This window comes from Pelobates fuscus, chromosome 11 (assembly GCF_036172605.1).
Source record: "Pelobates fuscus isolate aPelFus1 chromosome 11, aPelFus1.pri, whole genome shotgun sequence".
Taxonomy (NCBI): Eukaryota; Metazoa; Chordata; class Amphibia; order Anura; family Pelobatidae; genus Pelobates; species Pelobates fuscus.
In genome coordinates this window covers 19,123,104-19,150,016 of record NC_086327.1, presented here as the reverse complement: position 1 = coordinate 19,150,016, position 26,913 = coordinate 19,123,104, and positions in this window count along the sequence as shown.

Sequence of the window (26,913 nt, the reverse complement as noted above, 5' to 3'; positions counted from 1 at the left end):
AACATTTTGAACAAACTCTCAGATCAGAAGCTTAAAACAAAAACACAATGAAGTTAGTACATGTTGACCTAGTTATAGCTTTTCAGCTCAGTGTATGATATAATTATTTAGTCTACTGGATGCAGATGGTACACAGTAGCACGTGGTCATTGTTAATGTCACAACGAGGTACACTTGATGCCAAGAACTCAATGCAAACAGTAGCTTGTTTTATAAGACTGACAAATTGCAACACAAAATAATCAGAAGCTGACAGTGGGTAAGATAGCAGGTAAGAGGATTGCAGAAACTGATTACTATTGCATTGCAAATATATATATATATATATATATATATATATATATATATATATATATATATATATATATATATATATATATCATAGCAATACTATTATAGGGAATCAAGCTGCAACTTTGGGGCTTAAATAATCTCATCTCTTTTTTGTTTAGGTTTTGTCAAGGTATTTATATTTATTTATTAATTATAATGATTTGTTATGTTAATGTCCTATATTTCCTGGATTTTCCCCCAGAATAAATATTTTACGAGTTATGATAATAGTCATTAGATGCATTATTCTGGATTTATTAATTCACCACTATTACTTTGTAAAACCTTTACTATATATTTAACCCCTTAAGGACCGTGAACGTATGAGGTACATTTGACAAAAAACAGTCCTTGAGGATGCGGTAAATTACACGATGTGGGTATTACACGATGCCTCGATATTGAGGCACCTGGAGCGATCACTTCCGGGTTGCTGCACGTGGCACCCAGCAATGTAGGCAAGAGCATCGGAAGCTTTCTGGCAGGCTTCCGATGCTCTGCCTGTACTGAGTGCCTCAAGGGGTCGAGAAAAATAAAATTAAACATTTTAAAAAATTCAATTAATTTAAAACAATTTACCCTACCCTACTTTTTTCATCCATCTATACATTGTGCAGTCGAGCACCAGGCAATACTTCAAGGGATAGCTGGAGTGCAAAATTGTTTGGTATTGTGTAATATATATATATATATATATATATATATATACACACACACACACACATTAATAATATAAAAAACACTTAGTAAAATTACACATGTATATATAATAATATATATAGATATATATATAAGTAATTGTATTCTAACTGTATTTTGATAATATACATATATATATATATTATATAAATAAAATAAGTAGTGTAAAGATAGCACTCCAAGGACTTCAGAAATATGGTGAAAAAACGTATCTTTATTCAGGCATCAGCCTAGGTGGATCAACGTTTCAGTTCACTAATGGAACATTCGTCAGGATACGATACGTCTGGTATCCTGACGAAAGTTCCATTAGTGATCACCATGATCACATCACTGCATTAGGACTTTAGGAGCTGCCAGCAGGGGGACTGTCTGAGGTAGTCAGGTAGTCCCCCAGGCTGCTAAAAAGTAAAAAATAAAAAAATAAAATAAATCTATTATACCTATACAGGTGGTCCTCATTTAGCAACCTACCTGATTTATGATGGCTTGCACTTACGACCATGCGAAAGTGGGAGCCATCGTGTTCCCCGAACATAGACGAATGCACCAGAGCACGGAATCCCTTAACTCCTCACTTACCGACCGATTCGTTCTACGAGTGAGGAGTGTCTGTATTTTATATGTATAATATATTGTAAAATAATTAAAGAATGTTATAATATATTATACATATTTAATACATATTTATGATTTCATTCTACATGTACTTTAAGATATATACACAATGTAATATATATATATATATATATATATATATATATATATATATAATACATTATAAAATGCTTTAATTATATTATACATATATAGGAATTATGTGTGTAATATATATATATACACACACACACACACACACACATACATATATACATACATACATACACACACACAAACAAACAAACAACCTCCAAGAAAAGCTAGCACTCAAGGACTTCAACCAATGTAGGCATTTAATCCAAATGGTCAACGTTTCAGTTCACAGTTGATAACTTTCCTCAGCACACCCTATTTATATATGCACAAACAAATATACATACATATAATATGTATCTGTTTGTGTGTCTATGTATATATATATATATATATATATATATATATATATATATATATATATATATATATATATATATATATATATATATATATATATATATATATATATAAATACATAAAATGTCCAGGTACTTGCACTCCTGTAGTAATAAAATAAAGCCCAGTGCTTGTCAAGCAATTGGAATAGAACAAAATAGTAGAAAATAGCACTCCAAGGACTTATGGTGAAAAAATAACTTGGCTTTTATTCAGCAACTGCCACGAAGTATCAACGTTTCAGTTCTTGTGCAGAACTTTCGTCAGGATAAGGTGCATAACATAAACCAACACAAATATAACAAACAGTTACAAATTACATTAGTACATTGTATTGAATACAGGTAGTGCTTACCGATCTCCAAGTGGGGTCCCCATGGTGATCAGCAAAAAAAACGGCAAAAAAAAACGCGGGTAGAATTGACCTCTGTGTATGTATGCTGCAGCTGGATCATCTTTGCAGTCTGACACACACATATACATACACACACACACACACACACTTCCTATATATGTATAATATATTATTATTAAAGCATTTTATAATGTATTATACATATATAATGAATATATATGATTTCATTATGTGTATATATCTCAAAGTACACATAGAATGGAATCATAAATATGCATTATATATGTAAATGTAATTTAATTTTTTTTTAATAAAAAACAAATAAAAATGCTAATTTTGGCCAGCATTTGTGAATAAATGGCTACTACAAAAGACTGGACATACCCCATTTTGAATACACTGGGTTGTCTACACTTAGAAATGATATGCCATGATGAGGTTAATTCACATTCCTGGGCTACCATATGGTCTCAATAGGCAACACAGACCCAGCAAACCAATCTGGCAAACTGAATCGGGCAAGACCTATATTGACCCTGTAACTTTCCAAAACAATATAAACCTGTACATGGGGGGTATTGTTATACTCAGGAAACATTGCTGAACACAAATATGAGTGCTTAAAATAGTTAAACATATCACAACAATGAAATCATCAGTAAAAGTGCAGTTGTTGTGTAAAAAAATGAATGTAAAAAACAAATAAAAATGCTAACCTTGGCCAGCGTTTATGACTAAGTGACTACTACAAAAGACTGGACATACCCCATTTTGAATACTGTCTACTTTTACAAATGGTATGCCATGATGGGGTTAATTTTCATTCCTGGGCTGCTATACGGTCTTAAAGGCAACAGAGGCCCAACAAGCCTATCTGGCAAATTTCAATGTGCAAATATGGAAAAGGGGAAAGCCTGACATTTGACCCCTGTAAGTTTGCAAAAACCCATAAAACCTGTACATTGCGGGTACTGTTGTACTCGGGAGATATTGCTGAAAACATATTGGGGGTTTCTTTGTCAGTAACACATAATAGAAACTGAAAATCCATGCCTAAATTACACTGTGAGAGAAAAATAACACAAAAAAATGACTACCCAAATGTTTGATAGAAATGTTTGGTGGTAGAATTAGTGCATGGAAATTGTTAAAATAGCACCATTTGAAATACCCTAGGGTATCAACGTTTAAAAAAAAATATGGTTTGAAGTGAGTAAATTACATTGGCTGGCTTCAAAAATGTCCCAAATAGGACATGGGTGCATGATGACCAGCTGAGAAAATTCCAAGTTGGAAAACTGGATTTCATACCCTCCAAATAAGGTATTTTAGTCCCCAGAGAACCCAACACACCTATACATGGATGGAATCACTGTACTCAGGAGATGTTGCTGAACACATATTGCGGTGTTCTTTGGCAGTAACCCTTAAAGTTCTCTGTACATGTATTTTTAAATTGCTATGTGTGTCAAAGAAATCACCAATTATTATTATTTTTTTTAATTTGACATAGATTGGTGGTAAAATGGTTGCATGAAAAGAGTCAAAATACCCCAAGTATAATACCTTAGGTTGTCTTCTTTTACAAAATATATACATGTGAAGGGTTATTCAGGGATTCCTGACAGATATCAGTGTTACAATGTAACTTGTGTAAATTTTGAAAAATAAAATGGTTTGAAAATAGCACAGTGCTTGTACCTATTGTCCTATAACTTTCCAAAAAAAACTAAACACATGTTAACATTGGGTATTTCTAAACTCAGGATAAAATTTAGAAACTATTTAGCACGGGTAACAGATTGTGGGGGTCACAGTTAGAAAAAGTTTTTTGCTTTTTTTTCATCATATTTTATAATTTTATTTGTAGTACATTATAAGATATGATGAAAATAATGGTATATTTAGAAAGATCATTTAATGGCGAGAGAAACGGTATATAATATGTGCGGGTACAGTAAATGAGTAAGAGGAAAATTACAGCTAAACACAAACACCGCAGAAATGTAAAAACAGCCCTGGGCATTAACGGTAAGAAAATTAAATGGTCTGGTCACTAAGTGGTTAAAAATAAAACAGAGCATCTCATGAAAAGTTTACACAAGTTATAGGTGATTTTTCAACTGTGTAAATGCCAGAGTAGATACAGTTTCAATGGGTTGAAATAAAACAGGAACCGACGGTTGTTGGTCCGCAGTATATGACAAAATCCTGTAAAGCAGAAATGTAAAGATATTTATATATAAAGATATTTTTTTTTGCTCCAAAATGTTATCATGGATAGATATGGTTTAGAACACGGGTGTCAAACACAAGGCCCGCGGGCCGAATCCGGCCCACCAGAGCTCGTCATGTGGCCTGTGTAGCCAGGGCCGGCGCGTCCATAAGGCGGCACAGGCGGCCGCCTTTTGGCGCACCGGCTCTGGGGGCGCAAAATTCAAGTGACCGGCAGGAGGGAAGTGCTCCCTCCTGCCTGGTCACCTCCTCGATCCCTGGAGCGGCGCGGCATGCGGCTGAGGTGGATTAGGAGGCGGCGAGGGAGCTCTGATCTCTCTGACCGACTCCCTCGCGCGCCTTTTGCTGATGCCGCGGGAGCCGGAATATGACGTCATATTCCGGCTCCCGCGGCATCAGAAAACAGCCTGCGAGGGAGCCGATCAGAGAGATCAGAGCTCCCTTGCCGCCTCCTAATCCACTTCAGCCGCACGCCTCCCAGCAGCCTCACTGGACCACCAATGAGAGACCCACGCCAGCACTCCAGGTAGGGAGGCTGGGTGGGAAATTTAAATTTAATTCATTATTAATTACTTTATTAATAACTGTGTGTGTGCATGTGAGTGTGTATGTCAGTGTGTATGTGTGTCTGTCAGTGTGTGTGTCAGTTTGTGTGTGCATGTGAGTATGTGTGTCTGTCAGTGTGTGTGTCTGTGAGTTTGTGTGTGAGTGAGTGTGTCTGTCAGTGTGTGTGTGTCAGTGTGTGTGTGTGTGCATGTGAGTATGTGTGTCTGTTAGTGTGTGTGTAAGTGTGTCTATGAGTTTGTGTGTGAGTGAGTGTGTATGTCAGTGTGTGTGAGTGTGTGTGTGCATGTGAGTATGTGTGTCTGTCAGTGTGTGTGTGTTCCAGTATGTGTGTCTGTGAGTTTGTGTGTGTGTGTGTGTGTGTGTGCCTGTCAGTGTGTGTGTGTGCGCATGTGAGTATGTGTGTGTGTGTAAGTGTGTCTATGAGTTAGTGTGTGAGTGAGTGTGTATTTCAGTGTGTGTGAGTGTGTATGTGAGTATGTGTGTGTGTGTAAGTGTGTCTATGAGTTAGTGTGTGAGTGAGTGTGTATTTCAGTGTGTGTGAGTGTGTATGTCAGTGTGTGTGTGCGCATGTGAGATACAACCGGCCCTTTGAGCGTGACCAAACTGCTGATGCGGCCCCCGATGAATTTGAGTTTGACACCCCTGGTTTAGAAAGACAGACAGACAGATAGATAGATTATTAAAATGTTTGTGTATCAAATCTCAGGTGAATTTATGTATAGTTTTTTTTCTTATTTTCCCTTTTTTCTTCTGTACCCTCTAGTTTTTATATAAAAAAAACTATTTTTAAATAAAAAAAACTCCCAGGCATTTAATAAAATAAATAAAAAAAACTGTTGATGAGCAAACCAAACCCATTAACTCCCTTCAGATTGATTCCCTGTGTTTTTCAAATAATGCAATATGTTAAAAATTAATACAATTAAAATAAGAAAAACACTAGCTGCAAGCCGAGCTGGCAAGATGCAGAAACTCAGAAGCTTCCCATTCTGGTCCGTGAGGGTTCTATCTTATCCCATAAACTCCTGGTATTAGCACTTCAGCCCCTAGTTACAGTTTTTACTTGTCACATAGAATGAGAGGAACTGCCCACTATGATGATAGGTGGATGTGACATCAGACTGGATTTCCTGTTGGTGTCATGTTAGATGGATAGCTGTGAATAATACAGCATATAAAAGGGACATGATATACTTTGATTAATGTCAAGTAAGTAGCACTACAAAAATACAAGATATTTGCCTTCAATGATCCCGACCTTTTAAACAGATATGGTTTTAGAATATCAGTTGGATGATATTCCTCTAGTGGATCCACCGTGACCCACTTTTTTTTATCTACCATCGTATCTTAAACAGTATTTTTTAAAGATTTTTAAATTGTATTTTTTAAAGATACTATTTTTCTTTTAATAAATTGCTTTAGATATTGCACTGTTTTCATTTTTCTCCAATAACTTCGTAGCCGAAAATGACAGTTATCATTAGTTAAGAATTTATGTTTGTGCATCCAGAAGGCGTGCATGTTGATGTTTATCCAAATTTGGTACCTTGATACATGCTTTAAAGAGTCTGCTTGTGGCCCTTTGACAAAGTGAGAAGATCAGATTTGTCTTCCACACTATTGTTATATTCAACATACTGCACTATATAATTGATTCTATATATGTTTTCTTTTAGTGCTTAGTCTCAAAATATTTTGTGTAATTTTACATTTAGTGTGTTTTCTCTTGGCTTGTGCTTCCAATGACCCTTTGAGCAACAATCTAAAATTTAAAGGAACACTACAAGCACCATCACCACTATAGTTATATTACTCACTAAAGGAGTTATGGTGTCAGGGGTAATCTCTTCCCCCATTGTAAGTAGTGATATAATCTTTGAAGGGTTTGACTTTTACCTGCAGTCTCCACTACTGACTCAGAGGAGCTAGAAGTTCCCAAGTAGGATCTTCCCTTACAAAACAAGTAAGGTGGATGGTAAATGCATATAGTTACATAGTTACATAGTTACATAGTTAGATAGCTGAAAAGAGACTTGCGTCCATCAAGTTCAGCCTTCCTCACACCTGTTTTTTGCTGTTGATCCAAAAGGCAAAAACAAAAACAAACAAAAAACCCAGTTTGAAGCACAATTTTGCAACAAGCTAGGACAAAAAATTCCTTCTTGACCCCAGAATGGCAGTCAGATTTATCCTTGAATCAAGCAGTTATTACCCTACATTGAAAGATTATATCCTTGAATATTCTGTCTTTGCAAGTATGCATCTAGTAGCTGTTTGAACATCTGTATGGACTCTGATAAAACCACTTCTTCAGGCAGAGAATTCCACATCCTGATTGTTCTTACAGTAAAAAAACCTTTCCTTTGCCTTAGACGAAATCTTCTTTCTTCCAGTCTAAACGCATGGCCTCGTGTCCTATGTAAAGTCCTGTTTGTGAATAGATTTCCACACAATGGTTTGTATTGGCCTCGAATATATTTGTATAATGTTATCATATCCCCTCTCAGGCGACGTTTTTCTAAACTAAATAGGTTTAAATTTGTTAACCTTTCTTCATAGCTGATATGTTCCATTCCTTTTATTAATTTTGTAGCCCGCCTCTGCACTTTTTCTAGTGCCATGATATCCTTCTTTAGAACAGGTGCCCAAAATTGCACAGCATATTCAATATGTGGTCTTACCAGTGATTTATAGAGAGGCAAAATTATATTCTCGTCCCGAGAATGAATGCCCTTTTTCATGCATGACAATACCTTACTGGCCTTGGCCACTGCTGATTGACATTGCACATTGTTGCATAGTTTGTTGTCTATAACAATTCCCAAGTCCTTTTCGTGTGTTGTTATCCCTAATTCACTTCCATTAAGGGTATACGTTGCTTGTGTATTCTTTACGCCGAAGTGCATAACTTTGCATTTTTCAACATTAAATTTCATCTGCCATTTGAGTGCCCAGTCCTCCAGTCTATCTAAATCCTTCTGCAGCAAAGTAATATCTTGCTCACATTGTATTATTTTACAAAGTTTTGTGTCATCTGCAAACACTGAAACATGACTTTCAATGCTGTCTTCAAGATCATTTATAAAATGTTAAATAGAAGGGGTCCCAGAACAGACCCCTGAGGGACATACAACTCTTTGTATTCTGTTTTTAAGCCAATGTTCTACCCAAGAACAAGCATTTTCATCGAGACCGATTTCCTTGAGTTTGACCACTAATCTTTTGTGTGGAACTGTATCAAATGCCTTGGCAAAATCCAAATAGATCACATCCACTGCAACACCCTGATCTATAATTCTACTTACTTCTTCGTAGAACGCAATCAAGTTAGTTTGACACGACCTGTGCTTCATAAAACCGTGCTGATTTTTGCTGATAACCATATTCTTCTCAAGGAATTCTTGAATAGTATCCCTTAATAACCTTTCAAATATTTTACCAGCCACAGAAGTTAAGCTCACAGGTCTATAATTTCCAGGCAAGGATTTTGAACCCTTTTTGAATATAGGAACCACATCTGCCTTCCTCCAATCCTCCGGAACACTTCCTGAAAGAAAAGAATCTTGAAAGATTAAAAACAGAGGTTCGCTTATTTCTACACTTAGTTCCTTAAGTACACGTGGATGGATACCGTCAGGCCCTGGAGCTTTGTTTATATAAACTTTCTTTAGTTGCTGCAGCACATTGTCTTGAGTTAACCAATTACAATTATTCTTCAAGTTTTTAGTAGCAATCATTTGCACATCTATTGCCATGGGTTCTTCTTTAATATATACGGAGGAGAAATAGTTATTTAGAATTCCTGCCTTTTCTTGGTCTTCATTAACTAACACCCCCGTTTCAGTTTTAAGTGTACCTATACTTTCATTTTTGGGTTTTTTGGAATTTATGTACTTAAAAAATGCTTTGGGGTTTGTTTTGCTCTCTTTAGCTATCATTTTTTCATTTTGAAGTTTAGCAAGTTTAATTGCCTCTTGTGCAGAGCGTAGTTAATTGGTTGAATGCGATCAGTTTATGCTTCCAGCCAATTGAAGGGCTTAGTTCAGGAAAGCTAATGGAAGTTCCAGTTTAGCCATTTTCAAATCTCTGGTAATAAATTTAACTGTTTAAAAGCTGTTTGATGCCAGTGACTGACTACAGTGTGATGTAGTGGATATTGTGCTTGAAGTGTTCCTTTAATGGATAAATTATATAAACTTTATTTGAACCATAATTTTGAGCGCAAATACTTATGTACCAATGACACGTAATAGTTAACCCAACACACATCTTTAAATCAATTTGATTTGCCCAGGCTGTTCACATTAAGACTCAAATTCACCAAATTAAAAAAATGCAAACATGCTCATAGTTTGGTTATGAACAAAATATGTCATGATAAGCTCATGATTCAATTAATCAACTTTACATGATAATTTCCATACATTGAAGGCGTGGCAAAATCCTCTGGATACTAGTATTGATAAATTATTACAGAGCTCTGAAGCAGGTAAGATCGCTATATATGGGAAGAATTTCAAACTGGGGGAATTACACCAGATACATGGATTGGTGGGCTACTGGTCCTGAAGGACTATGAGATTTTATCACTGATAATAAATAACAGGCCAAACATAATGAGGACTGTCAGACAGATGACAAAACACAGACAGACAGTTATACATAGAGCAATAGGAAAAGCTAGAGAGACGCAGAGATTAGATAAGGCTAAAATGGCAGAGAATGAAGAAAGATGAACTAAATATGACCCGCCATAATAGACTCTTGTCTACCATCATTACCGCAGAGCAGGTACCTGCTCTGCCTATGTGGTTGGAGTTTCTGTAGAGCGGGTGACGAGGGAGCTGCTGTGATCACATTCTGCGCTGCCTGCACTCCTCCCTCACAATTTCTGTACTAATGCTCAGAGCAGGAATATGATATCACCCCATAACCAGCATCAGTACCGAACTGCAGGGGGCTCTGCATCCAGTGCACAGAGTGGTCCAAGTATCTTCTCACTGGACCCCAGGAAGGATGCTCCACTCCATCTCTCCCAAAGAGAAAAGTAGGAATAGCCTGGATAGGTCTAATTTTTGTAGATCATGTGTGTATAAATGTGAGTGTATCTGTGTGTAGATATACAGATGTGATTATGTGTGTAATTTCTCTAACAAAAGAAGATTGGAGAGTGCAGAGTGACACAAAAATATATGTTACTGTTCAGTGGCGGGGGTGCCAGCATGTATTTCCTTCCCAGGTGCCAAGTAACCTAGATACAATATGCAGGAGATAAATAAGTGACAGAGCAATTGGGTGATTTCTGTTATCATTATGAGTTAAAAAGGAGCCAAACAACTTTGTGATAATAAATGGCTTCATATGATCACTATCCTTCAATAAAATAAATTTTTTTGCATGATCAGTCATATTTTCTAAATCAATACGTCACAATTTCTGCCAGGAAATGCAATTTTTTAGCTCAACTAACAGATACATTACAATAACAGATACATACAAACATGTGGAACGATATAAAGCTAAGATGAAACTGCTAGGTAAATATTATAGGTAGAAAGGCATACAAACACACACTCACACTGATAAGGAAAACAGTTAGATACAAACACATAAACAGAGAAAGACAGAGATAGAAGTGCAAACGCAGAGATACAATTTTAAAGAATAACTGGAGAGTGTAGTATCTGTAAAAGGTTTGGGGAAAGTAACTTTGTTGAAGTGAAAAAGAGAACAGAGTAGAGGATAAAGGAAATTGTGAAGCTTGAGAGGTAGAAGATGGAAGGATCAAGGGTGTAGAAATATTTTTAAACTGAAGCACCTCTTTATTATGTGCTATCAATGGTTTGTAGACATACAACTAGTTGTAAACTTTTTGTTCCACTCTGTTTTTCAGCTGACCAGCTTTTGTTTGGAGTTTTGCCTTTTCAAAGTAAATCACCTAATTTCCATATCTGGACCATACTGACCAACTTATGATACAAAGGTTATCAAGGTTATGAAAATGACCTCTTTATCAGCTATTCTATGCCTGTTTCTCGCTGTACCTACAGCAGGTAAGATCTTTCATAAAAATACCGCAAGCAGTCCACACACATAAACGTAACACCACAGACATCCCCACATGCATGACTTCCACAAACACAAGCAGCCATACATACGTAACACAGCAGGTAGCCCATGTTAACTTCTGTTCCTCACTGAACATACTGAGGTGTGAAGAAACACTACACTTGCTTTATTGTAATATCTAGAGTTTAAGGCAGCAACCTGTGGCATGAGATGCCTCTGTATGGTATGCGAGCCTGCCAGACCAGTTGTGGAGATCAGATGATCTCTCTAGCTCACCCAGAGCTCTACAGTGCCCAGACAGCAAGGCTGCACCAACCAGGTGCTCACACCACAGGGAACATGACCTTGCAATCTGGTGACTCTCCATGATTCAGAGCATTGCCATGACAAATTTGTGATATACATAGATATACTGTGATATACATAGATATACAAGACATATTGCAAAATCAACAATCAGACAAGATAATTGTGCAAAAATAAAAATTTATTATAGAAGATATAAAATTCTGAGGTAGCAAATCAGTAGAATAAAATATAGAGTAAAGAATTATTATTGAATGCACAGATTAATTCTGATACAATTTAGAAGTATGTGTCCATATTAAGTGTGTAAAATGCAATATCAGTAAAAACAAAACACAAGAAGGCAGTACAGGTATTATGTCATCATAATCACAAAGTTATGCAGTTTATAAACACAATATGACATTACACTCATAATACCAAAATATGCACCTTTTAGTAGTCTCAATTATCTTAGGCTGAAGTAGGATGTATAGATAACTATTTTCTGACAAGTATAGTAATACAGTGTCTCAGTGGCGTACTAAGGGGGAGGGTGGTCCGCCCCGGGTGCCACTCACTAGGAGGGTGCCAGGGGCAGACTGTCACCAGGAAGGGGGCAGGCGGATTGCACAATATGCCGCCGGGTGCGATGCCCCTCCTGCGCCCTGTGCAGACACCGGTCTGTAGCTCCGCAGTGAGCAGAGCTGCAGACCATGTGTCACACAAGCTCTAATCAATCAGAGAGTTGCCATCTGTTAACACACAAACACTGCTCGGTGCTAAATAAATACAAATAAATTGTGGGTGTTTTTAACATGTTTTAACTAGGGGGTTGCCAAATATCGGATCTGCCCCGGGTGCCAAATGCTCCAGGTATGCCCCTGTAATATTAAAATATAAGAGAGGAGATAAATTAACTCTGATGGTTCAGCTCCTAGGCACAGGTATATGGGTCAATTATACTAACATTATGCGACAATATAATTTTTGGGAGTATATCAATGGCAAACAAATAGAACTTCATCTAGTTTTTCTGCAGTAAATATATACAAAATCAATGGTATAAGGATATCTCTAATCGCCTGACCAAATCGGGATATAAAACAAAGAAACACTTTGTAACTCGAATAAATAGGGCTTGAAATAGAAATGTGTCTTAGTAATAAAGAGTCTTAGTAAGAGTCTTACATAATGAATTCTCCCTAACCAGGGTATGGAATGATCCTTTCATTTTTCAATTTCCCTCTTTAAAGTTTGTAATAAAGGTAAATAGTTAAAGGGACACTATAGTCACCAGAACAACTATAGCTCATTGTATTTGTTCTGGTGAGTAGAATCATTCTCTTCAGCCTTTTTTTCTTTAACCCCTTAAGGACACATGACATGTGTGACACGTCATGATTCCCTTTTATTCCAGTAGTTTGGTCCTTAAGGGGTTAAAGACTGTCTTTTCAGAGAAAATGCAGTGTTTACATTACAGTCTAGTGATAACTCCACTGGTCACTCCGCAGATGGCTGCTAGATGTGCTTCCTGGGGCAGTGCTGAACAGTGAGCAGCACTGCCATTCAGTGTATCCATTCTCTGCATGCAGCCATTGAACTTTCCTCATAGAGATGCATTGATTCAATTAATCTATGAGGAGATGCTGATTGGCCAGGACTGATTTGTCTTGTGCTGGCTCTGCCCCTGATCTGCCTCCGTGACAGTCTCAGCCAATCCTATGAGAAAGCATTGTGATTGGCTGACAGGACAGGGGCAGAGCCAGCAGCTTCAGACTTGAATACAAGTAATATTTTACTATATTTAGGGAGGCATGGTAAGGGCCAGGGGGCTAGATGGTGGTTTTAACACTATATGGTCAGGAATACATGTTTGTATTCCTGACCCTATAGTGTTCCTTAATAAATCATTTTAAAAAGATATTAATATATGGAATTAAACATTTTTATAAGAAAGGTGATGTGGGTATAGTGCTTAGTATAACCTTTGCAGATAGTTATAAAACAGCCTGTGAAAATAGCTCACATCTTACCTTTTTCTTACTCTTTCAGTTTATAGCTCGACTTGTCTCAAGTGCACCAATCTTAATGATAAGACATGTGAGGGAGTGAGTGAGACTTGCAAAGATAATTCCAAATGCTATGTGAAATCCGATTATTCAAATTACCGTAAGTACAAAATATATGTTGAATTTCAAAGCTTTATAAAGTATGAAGAATAAGACAAATATACTTTTTAACTGCTTAAAATACATGATTTATAAGATGTATCAGCCAATACTAACCTGTGCAAGGACACAAGAAATTAGCTGGACCTGTCCATGTGCTTTTGAACACTCAGAAGCTACAACTGTCGGCGCTTGGATTCTCCAGCATTGCAGGATTTACTTTCTTACTAAAATGTTGTACAGAGTCCAAGCACCATAACTGCTTTAGAACACTAAAGTGGTTGTGACCACTTGTGCTTGGAGAGGACCAATGGTTAGTCTTTTGCCTTGTGACTATGGCCCCTGTGTTAGACTATGGCCCCTGGTTCAGGACTAGGGAAAAACTGTTGTTTGTACGTTTCTCCTGCAATGGTTCAGTGAATAGGGCTTGCCGAATGGATTATGCTAATGGTGTTCATTTACCGAACAAACTGATGAACGGCCAGACCACCCAGAGTGTGCTGCTCGTTGACCTCCCAGGAGCTGTGGCTAACCACAGCTTAATTGGCGAACAGCTGGGTGGTCGGCGTTCGTATGAATGAACACGTGGCGACGGCTATTTTGTTTAGTCGAATGCGCCCAGCGGTGTTTTGTCATCGAAAGCCTGGAACTATTTTCGGCTACTATTTCCATGAACACCGCTGAGTATTCTACCCTCCGTGCGTTCGGCTAAATCCATACGAACAGAGTGCTATTCTAAGAAGAGAAACTAACGAACGAGACACACTGAGGTGATGCATGAACAGAGCCGTTCATGCAATTTGTATCTACTCTAAAGGAGAAGATAGACCGGCCGCACAGCCCAAATCTATGGAACGGTTTTGGGGCAGGAAAATCATGCGGCGGTCGGTCAAATGTGATTTCCAGCTATCTCCCGAACCACTGAACCGATTCACATGATTTTTGGATATGTTTGTTCCCTGATTATGCTGGTTCAGAAAATGGAATTGCATGTATAATTTTGAAGTTATAAAAGTTATGTAAAAAGTATATTTTTCGCTTAGAGATAATTGAGTTGATACTGCAATTAACTCAATTATCTCCCAAGCAGAGGGGATGAATATATTGTAATGAATGGAAGTGTTTAACTGTGTAAGTGCAAATGATTGGTTGTTGAGTTTGTGTTTGCAGTGCCCAACAAGGTCCACGTGGGTGGTAACCTTGGGGGAAAACCTGTATATAAGAAGCAAGAAAGCCTCAGTGCATTCTGTTACTGCTTAACCATCAATATAGAGTCTTGTCTCTTATTGGGGGAATTGCTATATCACTACAAGGGATTGCTATGCTCTGCATACTCCCTTGGATAATCACTACTAAGCTCTTTTAAGAGCTTGTTCCTGCTTCGCTCTCTTGGAGGAAAGGTTCACCCACTGGAACCTGGAGCCTTGTCGTAGGTCCAGGGTGGGTAGGAGACGGTGAGACACCAACCAAGCTGCGGCAGTTAGTGGGGTCTGCGGTGGTTATGGTGTCTGGTGGAGTGCTTGGAGCCCTCGGGAAGCACTAGGAGCATCAATTAATGGAGATACCCAGTCCGGGTGCCAGGTGGTCCATTACAGTGGTCATGGTTGTAGGAATAAGCTTTTAAGAATTGAGAGAAACCAGAGATGTTTTTTTAGGGGAACATGACAAGATTCAGTCTTTAATGTGAATTAATGTGGGGAAGAAGGAGAAAGCCAAATGAAAAACTAAGCAAGATTGCTCGGACAGTTAGTGATATTATGACATGATTTACTAAGATAGATCTCAGGAATTGCAGGGCATTTTTTTATACTAAGCTTGGATTCTGTAATGGGGTTTTGGTTAGATAGAGGCAGTATGACCGTGAAGGATACGTTGGTAAGTGTGTTATCCTCATACATATGATATGACATTTCAAACAATTAATTTGTTTGCTAAGAGCAAATGTGTAGATAGAAAAGTGCAATCTATTATGAGACCTTGAGTTTAAGGTACCCCCAACAGAGAGAGGTAATGAGTGAAGCATCTAAGAAAAATCCAAAAAATTATCTGAGAGATAAAATTTGTCCCAGGAAATTGCTGCATTACATGCTGGAACAATATCAACAGAATCTCTTGAAATTATTTTATTCGTAATGCAATGTTGTTTACGTAACAAATCCAGTATACAAATGTATTAAGCGCTCGTGGAAATTATAATAGATCTGTTTTCTCTTGCAATTTTTGCTGTGAATAATTTTTATTTTTTTCTTAAATAAATATGAACATTAACTACAAATATCCTGATTTCTTCCTGAAGCTGGTGAACATTCCAGTGCCATTGTCAAGGGATGTGTTGATGACACCATAATCTGTGGCTATACGGGTTCTCTCGAAATTGGCGGCACTAATCCTTCTACAATTACAACAAGTATCAAATGCTGTGATGGGGACGACTGCAACTTTTTTGGTTATGACAGTGAGTGACATTCATGTTTTAAACAGTTACTTTTACATAATATGTTATTTATATTTTATACATATTTTATCAATTTATGGTCGTAGAAGGTGACATGCTCAATTGTGTGAAGGTGGCGGAGAGGGAGGTAGAGCTTATATGGTATATAGGAACCCTAAACCTCCCCCTTCAGTGCCGCTATCTTCTAGTCACCATACTTCTTCAGCTACTTCATATGGAGGATACCATGAGAGTGTGTGATCTTCTATAGGTAATCTTGCGCATGCACAATAAGCTTGATGATGCGTCTTCCAATCAAACGTCACAACTGAGTTATGATTGAAAATAGTGGTAGCAACTCCATCTTTTTACAGACTGGCAATTACTTGTGAGAAAGTAGTTACTACTACTGTGCATCTTTAAATTCAAATAAATCCCAACACTGTCAGAAAGAGGTTTTTTTTTAAATAAAGATTTACTTTATATGGAAAGTTATAAACATAGTCGCTTTAAAGGGAAACTCCAGTGCCAGAAAAACGATCCGTTTTTCTGGCATTGGAGGGTACCTCTGCCTCCCCCCCACCAATCCCCGGTTACTGAAGGGGTGAAAACTCCTTCAGTCACTTACCTGGGACAGCGGCGATGTCCCTCGCCGCTGTCTCCGCCTCCGCGACGCTCCTCCTTGTGATTACGTCGGCCGGTGGGCGAGACTAATCTCGCCCACCGGCCGAGGAGACCTAATGCGCATGCGCGGAAATGCCGCGCATGCGCATTACGTCTCCCCATAGGAAAGCATTGAAAAATCATTTCAATGCTTTCCTATGGGGTTTTGAGCGACGCTGGAGGTCCTCACACAGCGTGAGGACGTCCAGCGACGCTCTAGCACAGAAACCTGTGCTAGAACCCAGGAAGTGACCTCTAGTGGCTGTCTAGTAGACAGCCACTAGAGGAGGAGTTAACCTTGCAATGTAATTATTGCAGTTTATGAAAAACTGCAATAATTACACTTACAGGGTTAAGGGTAGTGGGAGTTGGCACCCAGACCACTCCAATGAGCAGAAGTGGTCTGGGTGCCTGGAGTGTCCCTTTAAGCATTAAGCATTAAGCATTAAGTATTTATTATACTTTGTATATTTGTTTAATTTAGAATTTAAATGTTGAAAACTGGGTTCATGCATATAAAATGTGAATTAAATATCAAGTTTGCATGCATTATATTGTGATTCAAAGGTAAACAGTCACTTCTCTGGAAATTCTGACATTTAATAAAATATTTAATATCACCTATAAACTGTATTAACCTTTTTTATGTTTTAGCAATTGACACACATCACAAGCCAGCACAGTTCTGGCACCTGCCTACGGGGGCCTGTCCAGTGGGGGGTGCCTGTTTTCAACACTTGTAATGTGTCATTTTGCAGTTAAATTGGCTGGTGGGGAGAGATAAGTATCAGGAGCCTTGGCCTGACCTCTGCAGTCCTTTAATAGCAGACCTGCAGAAACTATTCCAGAAGGTGTAAAACTCAGTGCTGTCCCAACTCCTCCAATCTCTGTGTGTGAGGCTGGACAGGAAGAGGCAGGGCTGCGATCAGAAATTTTAGGGCCTCTGACACAGCTCAAGATCTGGGCCCCCGGGGCCAGCCCCTAGTCCGCCCACAAGGATGAAGTGTGTGTGTGTGTGTGTGTGTAGTGGATGCAGTGTGTATAGTGGATGCAGTGTGTATAGTGGATGTAGAGTGTGTATAGTGGATGCGGTATGTGTGTCATGGATACAGTGTGTATAGTGGATGCAGTATGTGTGTCATGGATGCAGTGCATATAGTGGATGCAGATTGTACGTTTTGTGTAATGTATGTAATGTTTGTCTGCATGCATTAGATGCAGAGTGTGTGTGTAGTGAATGTAGGTGTGTGTATAGTGAATGCAGAGTGTGTGTTTTTGTAGTGGATATAGTGTGTTTAGTGAATGTAGTGTGTTTGTAGTGAATGTAGTGTGTTTGTAGTGAGTGAAACGTGTGTATAGTAGTGTAGTGTGTGTGTGTGTGTGTGTGTAGTGCAAAGTGTGTTTAGTGAATGTAGTGTGTGTGTAGTACAAAGTGTGTTTAGTGAATGTAGTGTGTGTGTAGTACAAAGTGTGTTTAGTGAATGTAGTGTGTGTGTAGTGCAGAGTGTGTTTAGTGAATGTAGTGTTTGTAGTGAGTGCAGAGAGTGCAGAGAGTGTATAGTGAATGTAGTGTAGAGTGTGTTTAGTGAATGTAGTGTGTGTAGTGCAAAATGTGTATAGTGAATGTAATGTGTGTAGAGCAAAATGTGTATAGTGAATGTAGTGTGTGTCTGTAGCGCAAAGTGTGTTTAGTGAATGTAGTGTGTGTGTGTAGTGCAGAGTGTTTAGTAAATGTAGTGTTTGTAGTGAGTGCAGTGTGTTTAGTGAATGTAGTGTATGTGTAGTGCAGAGTGTGTTTAGTGAATGTAGTGCAGAGTGTGTTAGTGAATGTAGTGTGTGTGTGTAGTGCAGAGTGTGTTTAGTGAATGTAGTGTGTGTGTAGTGCAGAGTGTTTAGTAAATGTAGTGTTTGTAGTGAGTGCAGAGTGTGTTTAGTGAATGTAGTGTATGTGTAGTGCAGAGTGTGTTTAGTGAATGTAGTGTGTGTGTGTAGTGCAGAGTGTGTTTAGTGAATGTAGTGTGTGTGTAGTGCAGAGTGTGTTTAGTGAATGTAGTGTGTGTGTGTGTAGTGCAGAGTGTGTTTAGTGAATGTAGTGTGTGTGTAGTGCAGAGTGTGTTTAGTGAATGTAGTGTGTGTGTAGTGCAGAGTGTGTTGAGTGAATGTAGTGTGTGTGTGTGTGTGTGTAGTGCAGAGTGTGCTTGTAAGGATTCAGTGTGTGTGTAAAATAGGGGGAAGGGGAGTATGATTTTATTTATTTATTTGTGTATATTTCAATTTTATTCCCCCCTCCCTGGTTCTTACTGTGCCAGGGAGGGGGGAGATCGCATTTCCTGTTGGTCCAGTGGCATGGTGGAGGGAGCCAGCCGCGGTACATTGCAGAGGGTGCCCAGCAGCACACATTGTCTTCCTTTCCAGCTCCTCTCTGACTAAATCTCACAAGACAGGCCTGCGTGCTGTGCGGAGCGTTGCCATAGTAACCCGTGGCAACGCTCTGGCAGCCGCAGGGTGCAGGAAAGTTAGACAGAGAGCAGCTGGAAAGGAGGACAGAGTGTGCTGCTGGGCCCCCTCTTCATCGTACAGGTAGCAGGGGGCCCTCTGTGCACATATATATAGCGAAAATATATATATATGTGCTTCTCTATGACAAGCGTTCAGCATGAAGATGTTGAATGTCAGTGCTGCACATTTTGCAACACTGACACAGAAAGCGCCTAGGTGTTCCTAGGCAGCAATGTAAACACTGCATTTTCTCTGAAAAGGCAGTCTTTGCAGCAAAAAACCCTGCAGTGGTAGACTATACTCACCAGAACAACTACATTAAGCTGTATAATATAAATTAAGCTGTAGTTGTTATGGTAACTATAGTGTCCCTTTATGTTTGTGCGTGCAAAGGGGTAGGGACTGCAGAGGGTGCCGAAAGGAAGGGGCTGTAAAGGGTGTGAGTGGAAGGGGCTGCAGAGGGTACAGGGGGGAATAGAGGCTGTAGTGGGTGCAGAGGAGGGACAGGATGTAGTGGGTGCAAAGGGTAATAGGAGCTGCAGTGGGAGCAGTTGGGTAGCCCACTAGCCACTACCAGAAGCAAAACCCTACTATTGCGCACAGTGCAGGGGGCAGGAGCTGCAGTGGGAGCAGGGGGGTAGGGGATGCAGTGGGAGCAGGGGGGTAGGGGATGCAGTGGGAGCAGGGGGTAGGGGATGCAGTGGGAGCAGGGGGTAGGGGATGCAGTGGGAGCAGGGGGGTAGGGGATGCAGTGGGAGCATGGGGGTAGGGTGATAGGGGATGCAGTGGGAGCAGGGGGGGTAGGGGATGCAGGGGGGTAGGGGATGCAGTGGGAGCATGGGGGTAGGGGATGCAGTGAGAGCAGGGGGGGTAGGAGATGCAGGGGTAGGGGGGATAGGGGATGCAGTGGGAGCAGGGGGGTAGGGGATGCAGTGGGTGCAGGGGGGTAGGGGATGCAGTGGGAGCAAGGGGGTAGGGGATGCAGTGGGAGCAGGGGGGTAGGGGATGCAGTGGCAGCAGGGGGTAGGGGATGCAGTGGGAGAAAGGGGGGTAGGGGATGCAGTGGGAGCAAGGGGGGTAGGAGATGCAGTGGGAGCAGGGGGGTAGGGGGATAGGGGATGCAGTGGGAGTAGGGGATGCAGTGGGAGCAGGGGGGGTAGGGGATGCAGTGGGAGCAAGGAGGGGTAGGGGATGCAGTGGGAGCAGGGGAGGTAGGGTATGCAGTGTGAGCAGGGGGGTAGGGGATGCAGTGGGTGCAGGGGGGGTAGGGGATGCAGTGGGAGCAGGGTGGGTAGGGGATGCAGTGTGAGCAAGGGGGGTAGGGGATGCAGTGGGAGCAGGGGAGGTAGGGGATGCAGTGGGAGCAGGGGAGGTAGGGGATGCAGTGGGAGCAGGGGGGTAGGGGATGCAGTGGGAGCAGGGGGGGTAGGGGCTCCCAAAACCCTCCCAAACCTTACCTCTCTGGTGGTCCTCTTCTGAAGGAACCTCACAATGCTGACACGCTGCCTGTAAGTCTGCTCAGGGCAGCTCCGCACAGCTCACTCTGCACTGTGACTGGTGATGTCACTTCCTGCAGAACCAGCCGCATGGAGCTGCCCTCAGCAGTGTTACAGGCAGCTCAGTGAGGCTGTGTTCTGAGACAGGCACACTGAGGGGCAGCCTAGTGGGGTCTTTGGGAGGGCCCTATAGCTGTCCCTCAGTGTGCTCTGCACGGAGGAGATGATTAGTAGCAGCAGGGGCCCGCGGATGGCTATGCGGGCCCCTTGCTGAGTGCAGGCTGGCTGGGGAGATTGTTTAACTCCCCAGCTCAGCCATTACTTACTGCAGCAGTATGTGGGGCTCGGGGCCCCCCAGGACCGCCGGGCCCATGACAACTGTTATGGTTGTCATGCCCTGATGGCGGCCCTGGGAAGAGGAAGGGATCCTTTCCCATCTGCCCACTAGTAACCCACCGATAATCGCGATCGTGGGGTCTGCCTGGGAGCACAGGCAGATCCCCACTGCCTAATCCAGCCCTCCCGATCCAGGGTCCTCGCGATCACATGGCTGGAACAGCCGGCTTGTGTAGTGCCTGTAGGGGACCTGCCTGAGCTCTCAGACAGTCCACCTAGTGCCTTAAAAAAAGTTTAGAAAGTTATTACAAGTGAAATTAAAGTTTATAAAGTACATAAAAAGTACATTAGATCATATATGACAAAAAACGGTCGTTAAGGACCCTGGACTAACCTGGACCAGCGATCCGTGAACGGTGGGGGGGAAGGGGGCAGCTGCCGGAGACACCAGCAGTCCCCCACCTTGGCTCTCCAAGGCCATGTGATCACCATGATCAATAGGAGCAATTGGAGTCTAGGAGCTGCCAGCAGAGGAACTGTCTGAGCTGTTAGACAGTCCCCTAGGCTGCTATAAAGTAAAAATAAAATAAGAATAAATATATTATACATATATTATATATGTATAATATATTCTAAAATAATTAAAGCATTTTATAATATAATATACATATATAATGCATATTTATGATTTCATTATAAGTGCACTTTAAGATATATACACATTTGTGGTCGTATACAATAAGCCGAGTTACAGTAATGGGGGTGTAAGTCAGTTGTGGTGTGCCAGAACCAACATTCGGGTAAGCCTGTAAAAGAGGGCCCACCAAGATGAATGCCTTAATAATGGGAGTGGTAGGTGGGCTGAACCAACAGTCTCAGCCCAGAGGAAGGGGAGGTCTGTGTATTTATAGGCTGGGTAACGCCTCCCACAATTACAGGCTGAGACGTTCTCATTTGTGGTCGTATACAATACGCCGAGTTATAGTAATGGTGGTGTGAGTCGGTTGTGGTGTGCCGGAACCAATATTCAGGTAGGCGTATAAAAGAAGGCAAATAGTTTAACAGTTTAACACTGAATACGTGTTGACATTACATCACCAATAATTAAATGCATGTTTCAATTCCCACTCAGGTTGATGGATATATATGGCATATGCAGATGAGTCTACTGTCCCATACATTAGATGATATGTACTGGGATATTACTAGAGGTAATAGGAGCAGTGCGTATTCTTTTAGAATGAACTGAAAATGTTAACGGTTGTATTCTAGTAACTTTAAGTGTTGTGAGCTAGTTAAATGTTGAGGTGGCAAAAAATATGTGAACGCCGCCATTGAATCGAATGAGTACGGTTTGATGATTTGATATGCTGAAGTGAGTTTATTGAAATTGGCCAGAGCCCAGCGCATGAACAGGTGGCATTGGCAGAGAGTGTTGCGTTTAAAAAAAAAAAAAAAAAATACCATCTTTCAACATTGAAGTTGCTGTTTAGTGGATAGGTGAGTGCGCTGGATCTTGTGCATTGTATAATTTGGCCCCCAGCAGCACCCCCATTTATGCATGTTCAGGTGAGTGCAGCCAACCCCCCCCCCCCCCCCCCCCTTGTTTTATATATATGTATATATTGGAAAATGTATTCATACTTACAGTAATTTTCTTTTCCTGGCTATTATTCATGGCAGCATATACATCATGGGTTAGTTCTGCCCCTTACAGCCGATAGGACAGGAAAAACACCAAAGGCTTTAAAAGGAGGCTTCATTCCTAAGTCGATTGAGGGCTGCAAGGTATTTGTAGAGTGTATATATATATATATATATATATATATACACACACACATGTATTTGTAGTGTATATATATATATATATATATATACACACACACATTCTACATATATATTTAACTATTAACTGACTAATTATTTGATTTTATTAATTATAATTTGAGGGACCTTCCTGACAACCCAGGCAGACAGTCCAGATAATTTAATTGGCAAGCCCTATATTTAACCCCGTAACTTTCCAAAACACCATAAAACCTTTACATGGGGGGTATTTTTATACTCGGGAGACTTTGCTGAACAGAAATATTTATTTAACCCCTTAAGGCCGAAGCCAAATGTACAAGTTGTGAACAAAACAAAACGTAAACAAAAACTGGCATTTGCGCTATATGTCTGTCCAACCGTAATTCACCTCTTTCATATTAAATGCACCCACACTTTTTATATCTCATTTTATTCAGGGGAAACAGGGCTTTCATTTAATATTAAATATTTAGCTATGAAACATAATTTAATATGAAAAAAATGGGAGAAAATAAGAAATGTTGTTATTTTTTTAGTTCTACATAACATTTTAACTGTCAATGTCATAATACTGTTTGCTTTTACTGCAATAAAATACACATATCTGTATTTAACAAAGTCTTACTTGTAAAACAGTACCCCCTATGTACAGGTTTTATGGTGTTTTGGGAAGTTACAGAGTCAAATATAGCACGTTACATTTGAAATTGAAATTCGCCAGATTGGTCACGTTGCCTTTGAGACTGTATAGTAGCCCAGGAATTAAATTTACACCCATAATGGCATTCCATTTGCAATAGTAGACAACCCAAGGTATTGCAAATGGGGTATGTCCAGTCCTTTTTAGTAGCCATTTGGTCACAAACACTGGCCAAAGTTAGCGTTAGTATTTGTTTGTGTGTGAAAAATTCAAAAAACGCCAATTTTGGCCAGTGTTTGTGACTAAGTGGCTACTAAAAAAGACTGGGCATAGCCCATTTGCAATACCTTGAGTTGTCTACTATTGCAAATGGTATGCCATTATGGGTGTAAATTTAATCTCAGGCAGACTAAACCACAAAAGGGCAATGATCTCCAGAAAGAGGGAAGTTTAAATATGGAGAACAAAAATCTGATTGGACAGCATCATCACCCTGCACCAAATCACACAAAGGGGTGTGACCTGTGAAGGGCAGATAATGTGTCCCAATAATATGACTTTAATGTTATAAAAGTCTACACCCACAGGGTCCTGTAATTTTCAAGGATTCCTGTAGGTGGCGCAAGGCTGCCAAAAAGATCAGGAAGTCTTGCCAGAAGACAGATCATGCAGGGGCTGCTCTGCACGTGGTGCAACCAAACACTGTATGGTGTTCACTGTGGCCTGGACGGCGTGGGACCGGAGACTACGTGCCTGCTGTACAGCACCCCCTGGAAGCCGCATGTGCATTTTCCCTTCTTGCCTGTCATTTATCATATGGACTAAATGTCCTTCTGCAAGATGGCGCACGCAAGCACGGGCGCAAGAGACTTTTGTAACATGAGCTCCTTATTGACGTAATGAATTGTTTTGCTTGAGAATGCCATAGGAACTGACGTTGTGGAACGAAAATGTCACCGGAAGTGACAATACGAAGCAGACGCAACAGACACCAGTCCAGCATGGAATTAATATTGCTTGCAGCGGATGGGAGGGAGTAAAAGTTCTCTTTCGCTTTTATATTTTAGTTTTTTCTGTTTTAGTTAATTATTCTTTACTGTATCCCTACTGGCACAGATTCGGGAGATCTACCAATATGGCTGCCAGAATGGAAGTAGGTGTCCGAACCGGAAGCGTTGCCTTCTTGGAGGTGGCACAATACGCATCCGGTTCGGACCATATTTGGGAATGGGCGTGTTTTTTTTTAACATGTGGAATCAATTGATTGTAATGTATGTACATATATAAACACTCATTTTGATAAGAATCTTCTCAGCACCTTAGGAAGACCCAGCGTTAGGGTTGAAAGGCATTGAGCACTTTATTATGTTTATGCTTTTATATATACAAGTAATACATTTGTTTTAATATACTTGCCTCTTCTTGGAGTTCCTGATTCCAGCATAATATGCATCTTTTTGGGATCCTAACCACTAAAGGATATCCAGTTTGTGTCTACAAGGAGACATATATGCTCTATAAATCTAGTGACAACTTTAATGGGCTCTGAAAATTGTGAGTGTTCTGTATTTTAACATCTACTCACCAACTATATTTACAGATTACAAGTTAAGTTTTACTTTTATACTGTCTTTAAATATTAACAGTATCTCTCCTTCTTTGCTACCAGCTACTTTTCAAGTAAAGAATATGATTTGGGGATGATATAAATAATTGTAGTATATCATTTCTTCTTAAAAAAACACAACTGAATAGACTCAGATAACAGGGCGCCACAATCACTTTTAATTACCAATGGGATTTCCAAGATTAACCAAGAGGAAACAGTAAAAGGAAAATTGTAAGATCAATTTTATTAAAACTCAAAAAGTAAAAGCCATATATTGGCAATGGCACATTACATGTGCAAAATAAGCAAATCAGAAACCCTTAGGAACCCTTAAACTAACATGCTGATGGTATAAAAGTGCATGTGCTAAAGTGCAATTTCAAAAAGGGCTGGGTGCTTGTAAAGCAGCTAAACACAGCAGCTAACTCCCACTACTCTTCAGCAGATAATATCAAAAGCACAATAGTAAAAGTATAATAATATAATAATAAAATAATATAATAATATAATTTCTTCTTACCCACAGTTCCAGAGACTCAAACATTTGAAGGAAAAACTTGTCCAACCTGCATTACATTTGACTCCAATGAGGAATGTGTTTCAGAAGGTGACATGGTGTGCAGGGGGAAAGAAGATCTGTGTTACACCTGTATTAGTACCTGGCTTTACAAAGGTAATTTACTTTAATATTTTTTTTTATCTCATGCTCTGTAAATTGAACTTTAATTACAGACAAGAGTCTCTTGCAGGGTCTAGCAAGCTATTAACAGAGCATGGGATAATAAGTTAAAAATTAAACAGAATGTGCAATAAAGGAAGTATAAACAGATGACTCTTTACAGGAAGAGTTTCTGAAGCCTGTGCAAGGCACATGCAGGGAGGTGTGCCTACGTCATGATATTATACAGCTCTTTATTGTCTAAGGGTATATTCACTACGCATTGGATATAGATAAAGTATATTATTTCAAATATTGGATAAAAACAAGGGGGTAGGTGCAGCGCTTCAGTAATCCTTGACAACGTATATGTGAAGAGAACCAGAGAAGAAATAATAGTGTAGTATTTAAAACTGTAGTGGTGATAGATAAAATAAAAGATGTGCACTCACACTTTCCTGGAGCTTCAATACAGCTCCAGTGTATGCGCCTGGGCGGAATAATCCCCGCCTATGGATCAAGTGCAGAGGCAATTCTTCAAGTTGTAGATGTGGTAGGGGGTATCCTCATAAAAAACAAACAAATAAAAATCGTATATGGTGAAGTATGTAGAGCTATGAAGCAAGGGTAGGTAAAAACTATAAAATGTGCACTCACGTGTAATGGAGCCGTAAAACCTGGCTCCTCTGATAGCGCTTGAAGTGGTATGATCCCCACTCAAGGATACAGGTGTAAAACCAAGTTCTTCCCTCCGTATATATGTGGGGATAAACAAACAAAACCACAATAGTGTACACCGTAAAAAAGGAGTGTAAGCAGAAATAAATAAATAGTTTAAGCCTACTCACATGCTAATGAGCAAGTCCCGGTTTGCTCAATCCAAAGCGCTTGGGTGGTATGATCCCCACCAGGGATATAGCTCCAAACAATCCAACAGCAGCAAAGTATGGTCCAATTAAA